This window comes from Neopsephotus bourkii, unplaced genomic scaffold (assembly GCF_033783945.1).
Source record: "Neopsephotus bourkii isolate Nb327-2 ecotype Australia unplaced genomic scaffold, CSIRO-AGI_Nbou_v1 NB_1634, whole genome shotgun sequence".
In the NCBI taxonomy this organism is placed as follows: domain Eukaryota; kingdom Metazoa; phylum Chordata; class Aves; order Psittaciformes; family Psittacidae; genus Neopsephotus; species Neopsephotus bourkii.
Window position 1 is genome coordinate 6,055,990 of NW_026902109.1, and position 7,490 is coordinate 6,063,479.

A 7,490-nucleotide genomic window follows, 5' to 3' on the forward strand; every position below is an offset into this window, starting at 1 on the left:
CTGACTGTCACAGTCAATGACATACCAAGGTCAGCACCACAATATATATCCATATATAGCAGAAATCAGTTCTTCTACAAATATTTAAGTGAGGATAATATGTAGTTTTCCTGCCTGCCAAACAGCGAGAAAAAACAGCTTAATCTTTGTAACCTATTGTCTTATTCGGATGAGAGGTGCAAGGTGAGCACAGGATGGTTTCTGTTTCACAGGCAAGCACAGAATTCCTCACTTCCTGGAACAAGTAAAATCCAAGCACAGGCATTTTAATTCTGCAGCCTTGAAACACAACAGATGCAATCAAAAGGCTAAAAGTGACTTGGGAAAGAAAGAAGAGGGTAAATAAACAAACATGGAACATTTCAACAATGACTGTTTGAAAACTGTCACTATAGTTCTATACTGTGACATTTGAAGCTTGACATGGGAAAGGATACAATAATATAAAAATAAAGTTTATTTTTACCATGCAGGGATTTGAGTCTTGAAAATGATGCCAACCATCTTGGATCTCTTCTTACCTCAACCTCTCTAGGGGATAACAGATGCAAAAAGAGGTGGAGGAGTTTGTTTGTGGGCAATTTAAAGTACACCACTCACCAATCTTATTTTTGAAACCTAACCTGAATGCATTCCTCAATTACATTCAATGAAAGGTGAAATTTGAACTACTACTTATATGCCCCTTGAATAACAAACCTCTCCAGTGGTAGACTGTACAAAGCAAACTTGCACACCAAGGCATTTGAAATACAAATTACTTAGGAGAGATTACATTTTAGACTCCAGTTCTGTAAACTTGTGCAGAGGCAGGTCCTGCTGCCTGCATAGTGCTCTGCTGAAGGCTGCAGCACTCCAGTCCATGTAGAGCAAACTGCAAGATGAGAGCTCTAGCTTATAGCATTAAGTACACAATGTGATTCTTTTGTGCAATTGTGCTTTTGATTCTATCTCAGAGAATCATTTCAGAAAAAGACTGATACTCTTTTTTACTGTCTGAGGTTGTGTATATATTAATTCCATAGCTGCATACTTTATTTCATGTGAAGTATGTTTAAGAGGGGAAAAAAAAAACCCAACCCTCTATTTTGTATAAAGATGTTTATTTTTCTTGCATTTGTTGCCATGGCAATACTGTGTCTGGTGGAAAGCTAAATTTACATTTAAAGAGGCTTTTTTTAAAGGGTAAATGCAGGTGGCTCCTAAGAGTATTTTATCTTGCTATGAAGATTACACTTTATTTCATAGAATGTTTTGAGACTTAATTCATCTGAAGAAGCTGGGTGTTTTCTGGGCCCCCAGCAGACAGGCAGAAAGGTGCCACATGGACTTCCTTGTATTCCAGTTCACACGGAGTGATAATCTATGCTTCTGCATGGCAGAAACACAGGGAGTGGCATGACAATTAAGTCCATGCCATGTACTTATTCAAACCCGGTGTGTCCTACTAATATGTCTGTCTATTTTTATATAAGGAAAAGACTTACAGCTCTCTCATTATAGGATATTTTTCAAGCCCCCCTCTCCAAAGCCATTTATTATAGTTGAAAGTTGCTTTAAGTAGTTGTAAGAGTGTTTGGAAAATCACTTGTAAAGGTCACCTATCATCAGTTTTCTTTTAACTTTGATATAATTCAATATATGCATATAAGTATTGATGCTTAATTTTCACCTTTAGAAGTAAACAAATATTTTTCCTACTTTGCAGCTTCAAAAACAGCAATTGTGCAACATCTATGAAAACACTGGCTAGTTTTTGACAGCTTTCAATGGTGACTGTGGGCCCCCTGCACTAGGAGGATGAGTTCCCCAGAGACAGTACCATTTTCATGCTGCTTCTGGAAATTCATCTATCTTAGTCAGTGCTGGGTTTTTCTTAAATTTGCTGGTTTGTATGAATGTTCTAAATTAATCTCAAATATGGAACAGTTTGAAAAAAATACAGAATTCTGCCAGTTACTGGATCATATCAGAGACATTTTTGGAGCCAGAATATGGAACATTATTTGTTCCATATTCTCAGTTTATTTCTTGAGACAACAGAATACAGAACAGGTGAAGATGACTGTTTCTTAGAATATTCTAAGCTGGTGTGATTCTCATAACTGACTATTAATGAATATAGTTGAAATTTATGGTTTATGCTGCCTTCCATTATTTAACTCTTCATGGATCTTTCCTGTGCATGAAGTGATAGCAACGGTAAGCTCTGATCACGAGATACACAGCCTTCTAGTCCTACTGCCTTGATGAAATTTAGAGTGATTACTGGACAATACTGAGGACATTTTATGAAAATCAGGCCTCTAAAGCTTTTGTGCAAAATTCTGGATGCACCACTTCTTGCTGTTATGTGTGTTCCAGCCTCCCAGCGCAGCATCTCACTGGGGAACATGGCAAAGACAGTTGGTGTTTAACACAACTGTGTCTCAAGTGATTTTTTTCCCCCAAATCCAGAGACAGACAGTATACCAAGAGGCTGTAACTTGCGGTTTTTCAGAAATATCTTTGTGTGCAATTAGGATGTGAAGCATCTAAATTAATGAAAAAAATAAAAAGTTTAAAATGGGTGTTTCTGCATATTTTTTTTTTTAACTTGGTAGGTTTAACCAGTGTTGTTCTCAAAGTTTTGTTACACAGTGTCATGTTCCTTTTTAAGCTCTTGCTTCTTTATATTAATATTATTACTTCTTGCTATATTAATAGGAAAAATCCTTAGGTTTTGAATAATTTCTTCCTCTCACATTAGGAGATATACCTGCAAAAACTCAAAAAGCAACAGGAACATAAAATTAATGGTTTGGAGGTGAGTTTATTGAAGCTAGTTTCCTGACTTGTGGGGCCCTGACAACTTCAGTTTGTTCTTAATCTTTAGTAATACAGAATTTGGAGATAAAAAAAGGCATCTAGCTGGCACTGTGGGATGACTGAACTACATAGTAGAGGGAAATTTTGTAAGGAGATAAAGTAGCAAATGAAAGAGCAGGCCCAGAGGTTTCCCAGCACCCAGACGACAAAAGATAGGTCTAGCTGTTACCTCAGCAAGTTATAGGTCAGAGAAACTAGATAAGGCCAAGACAGAGCACTGAAAGAAATCCAGAACAGCCCTGTCAATAAAAACTCAAAGCATTTTCATCACTCCACCACTAGCCTGTTTTGACTACAGCGTAATAGAAGGAGGCAATTCAGAAATTCAGACAGAACCAAATTAATCTGATTTAAAGTGCAAATAATGAAAAGGTACTTCTCTCCTGTTTTTTTCCTTTTTTTCTTTTTCTTTTTTTTTAAAGCAAATTCACCATGCTATGAAAAGGCTTCTCATGCAACTGTTGATTGGTTTGTCAGTTTTTAAAGACTGGTTGCAATGGGTTAAATGCCTCTGGTTCCTTTTTTTCTCAGCAGACACATAAGAGCACTCCCCTAGGTTTTTTCTTAAGGAAATGTGATCTAAAGAGGAAGGGGAAAGTTCAGAAAAGCTCCATCTGAGACTTGCTCTCCTGGCAGCAGTCATATGTCCATCCTACCTTATTGCTTCCATTTGGAGTTCAAATCATACAGGATACAGCCCCAAAAGGGCAAGCAGAGGCAACAAAAGCTGATTTCCAGATCACTGAGAGTACCTGAGAGACTCCCATAAAGCAGCAGTGTTGTTCCTGTTGCTTCCCTACTTCTGTTTTGTTAAGTTTTAAACAGGAAGGTTTTTGACAGGTATTGCACATGAACTTACAAGCATTACTTTGTAGGTAAGTCTAACCACACACCAGGCTTATACACCAGTGCATCTCATTAAGGCAGTTCATGGAACAGATTTGCATAGTTTAATCTTCCCGTGTTCCCAAGTAGAGTGGCATTAAAGTTGTTAACTTGTTCAAAAGTTGCAGCTGTGTGTTACAGTAAATATATGCCTCTCCTATGATAGCAAACCCATTTTAAATTATGGGCTACACATACTCTGATATCTGATGATCCACCCTCTCTCTGAGTTTTTAAATCTGTATACAGTCACAGACCGAAGCCATATTATTTCTTCCTGTCTGGGTAATATCAAGGCAGTTATATTCTATCACTACTTGTGATGTGTCACATTTAATAATTATAACAATCTGTTGGAGGGTTGGGTTTGTTTTTTTTTAAATACACTTTCTGCTTTTGATGTTTCTGACCACTATGGAAAGCTTATGCTATTTTATAGTCTGCTGACTAAGCTCATATGCACACCAGCTGTATTTTATCAGGGAACAATGTTTGCCTTTTAAACTGGTTGATAGATTTTACTTAGAATCAAGAGGAGATGTACATTCTTTGGCAACACTTACAACCTTGTTCAGCACAATATCCATTTGCAGAAAGTCATAGCCTTCAGCTAAACAGTGCACCACCGCATGGCCATCAGCCCAAAAGAAGCAGGGGGGGGAAAAAAAAAAAAAAAGAATCTTACATCCAGGAAGGACCCGAAGTTTATCTGCATCATAACAAAACCAGGGTCACCCCATGTCATTTGGACAGATGTTTTGAATACCTGCTCCTGAAGGCTTTCAACAGAGATTACACACCTTTTCTTAACTATGTTTACTAGTCCTTCATTACCCTACTGGGAAGCTTTGCCTTGTATCAAGAAGATAGCAAGTTAAGGGATATTCAGGAGCTTTTAATCCCATCTCCTTCAAGTGTTGAAGGAAAAGCACTGATTTCCTTTTGCAGCAACTTTAAAAACTGAAACCAGTACTTAAGCTATTACATATTCCCTTGAAGAAACAAGCCAAGTTTCTTATGTCACATTTTCTACACCTTTAGGTTCTATTACATCCACCTCTATTGAAATGCAGAGCCCAAACTCCCACACACAGCTCCAGAGGAGCCTAATCAGTACCAAGAGCTGAAGGACTACATCATACATTATCCAGCAAGTCAAAAGGCTGCCAAAGGACACTGAGCTATCAGGTTTCCCTTTCCTTCTCTCCCTCTCCCACCCTCCCAGGGCATAACTGCACGATTAGCTAGGAGAGCTACTCGGGAGGACCACTGCTGTAAACCAGGACAGCAATTGCTATGTACAACTAAAAGTTAAGTCTTCAGCCAGCTGACTTCACTATGCCTTCCTTGTTTGTCCTATGAATGACAGGTGTAGTCAAAACTACTGACCAAAAAATGCATTTAAGGAAGCTGTTTTAGAGACCAATATATATATATATTTTTTTTTTTTTTTCTTGGAGCAATGTTTTCAGTCTCTTCATTGCTTGGGTTCCTTTTCTCCCAAGAATTATCCGCTCTCTGCATTCTCCCCCGAATTGGGGAAGGGTTCCCATTTTACAGGTTTTTAAAACTGTGAGGGAGTATCAAATCATTTCATCTGACTTAAACCCAAGACAAAGAAATTCAGAAATCAGTGAGGCAGATAACCTTTGTTTCTAGGAGCAGTGCTGCCAACAAAGGATATTAATTTGAAGGCATCAGAACTTTAGGGTTTTGTTATTTGTTTGGGTTTTTTTTTTATTTTCATTAGTGAATTGTTTTTCCCTATAGGAAAAAGGGCACATGCTTTTAAACTTTGCATTTGTCTTTAGTTGCCAGTCATTGGTTCTTGTTATACTCTTAAGTGATAGATTAAAGAGCTCTTTTATACTCATTTTCTCTCCACAAGGATTTATGCATGCTTAAATCACCTTTCAATCTCTTGAAAAATTAAACTGCAACCTTCTTTAAATGACTTTTTTCTAGTCCCCAAATGCTTTATGGTAGATTTCTAGCTCTAACCCACATTTCTTTTTCAGTACTTTCATGTACTGAATGTTGTAACCAAATTTTTGTTAACTCTGTATGACTTTGAATAGCATAAGACAGTAAATCTGCCACCTACCTTTTATTGTCATTAATACAGGTAAAAATGTCACCCCCTTTTAATTGCTTCATCTAGTGGGTGCTCACATTCAGTTGTTTGTCCTTTTTCATCTGGGCATCTTGTGTGCTGCTTCTCAATACCCTGGCCACTGGTCTAAAGGCTTGTCGATGTTCTCTGTTCTTGGATGGCTTGTCTTTCTTTAGCACAGCAAAATTTGCTTTGCTTTAAAGAATGCAGATTATTAAGCACTTACACAAGGATGCTGTTCTAACCTCACTGAAAGTTAAGAAGTTTATCTCAAAGCTTCCCAGGAATCTTCAGCTGCCCAGGGAAGGGGGAGCTGGGGAGGACCCCAAAGACATGGCTTGATAGGAGGACTATTGTGTCCTCATTCCTGCAAGCAGCACAAGGATTCAGCAGCCAGTGCTGCACAGGATGACTGCCCTCCCTTCCTCCATCCTCTTGCAAAGCCTCCCAGGCTTGTTCTGAGGCCTGAAATCAAGGCTTAAGTTTTCTACGACATTATAGCACAATCATACAGAGTGTGCAGGTAGATTAACAGTGACAGGATCATCTGCCCTTATTTGGTATTGAACTTGCAGTTTACAAAGCCTCTAGAGACAACACCAATTTCCACCCTGCAGGAAACAAGTACTTGCTTTTTACTATACAGGGTGACTAAAGGTCAGCACTGAAGAAAACAAAGGTTATATGGGAAAAAGTTACTTTGCTTGCTTATGTAGCATTGCTAAAACTAGCATATATGCACAGCAAAATATTTCTGTTGGTCCACATGTCCCATACTTTAAATGGAAAACATTTGTTTCTATCTCAGAAAGATCCTTCCTGTCTTCTGTGGCCAGGAAGTCACCTTTTAGTCCTTTCCTCTGTTATTTAAACAGGACATTACCAGCTAACAGGGTACATTTATATGTAGTATTGTGTCCTTAGAATACAAGTGCAAGCTGTTTAAGACATTAGCAATAACTATCAAATGCTTGAAGCCTCTCTGGGAAAGAGGGGGGTTTGCACAGGAATTTTGTGCACTGCTAGAAATCCCTACCAGAGTTTCTTACTTCATGCTCACTTCAGAAGGCAGCCTGAAGATGTCTCATAGTAGGAACTCTGCCATTTTCTCTTTCCAAATAGCCTTTTAATTCTTAGGAAAGTTGACTCTGAAAAATGGAGCACAGTCTTCCAGCCTGTCTAGACATTCTGTTTGCTGAATGTTTAATGTCCTGGTATAACATAGCTAGACTATAGCAGTGGAAAGTGATGAAGGCAGGAAAAACAACAGGCAGAACTTCTGGTTTAACAGGCATAAATAAGCTGCTGCTGTAGCTGCTCATAGGTAGTAGTCTGCAGGAGGCTAGGGAGCAATTATCTACGTTATGTCAAGGAAGCTCTGTCTAGACAAATCAAAACTTCTTCCCACAAAGGTTTACCTTCTTTTGCATACATTTTGTATCCCAGAAGTTGCTAGAAAGAACTGTTAGCCGTCAAAAGTGACACTGAAAGGCACAATCCAACACAAGGAATCAGAAGCTGGTTTGTTATACCTTCCTTTCCAACCGTATTCCTGTATGGACACAGTTCTTCCACATGCTCTTTTTTCTCTCCCACATTTTAGAAAGCAATCCACCAAGATGCA

The 7,490-nt window shown here is 38.5% G+C and overlaps 1 long non-coding RNA gene across 1 annotated transcript; it reads right to left on the reverse strand.

The window, feature by feature from the left end:
• Positions 1–7,052: 7,052 nt before the first annotated feature.
• LOC133223281 (uncharacterized) lies at positions 7,053–7,490 on the reverse strand. Its single transcript, XR_009728514.1, has 2 exons — positions 7,299–7,490; positions 7,053–7,208 (listed from the first exon to the last, which is right to left on the reverse strand). It is a non-coding gene; the product is annotated as an uncharacterized LOC133223281 (long non-coding RNA).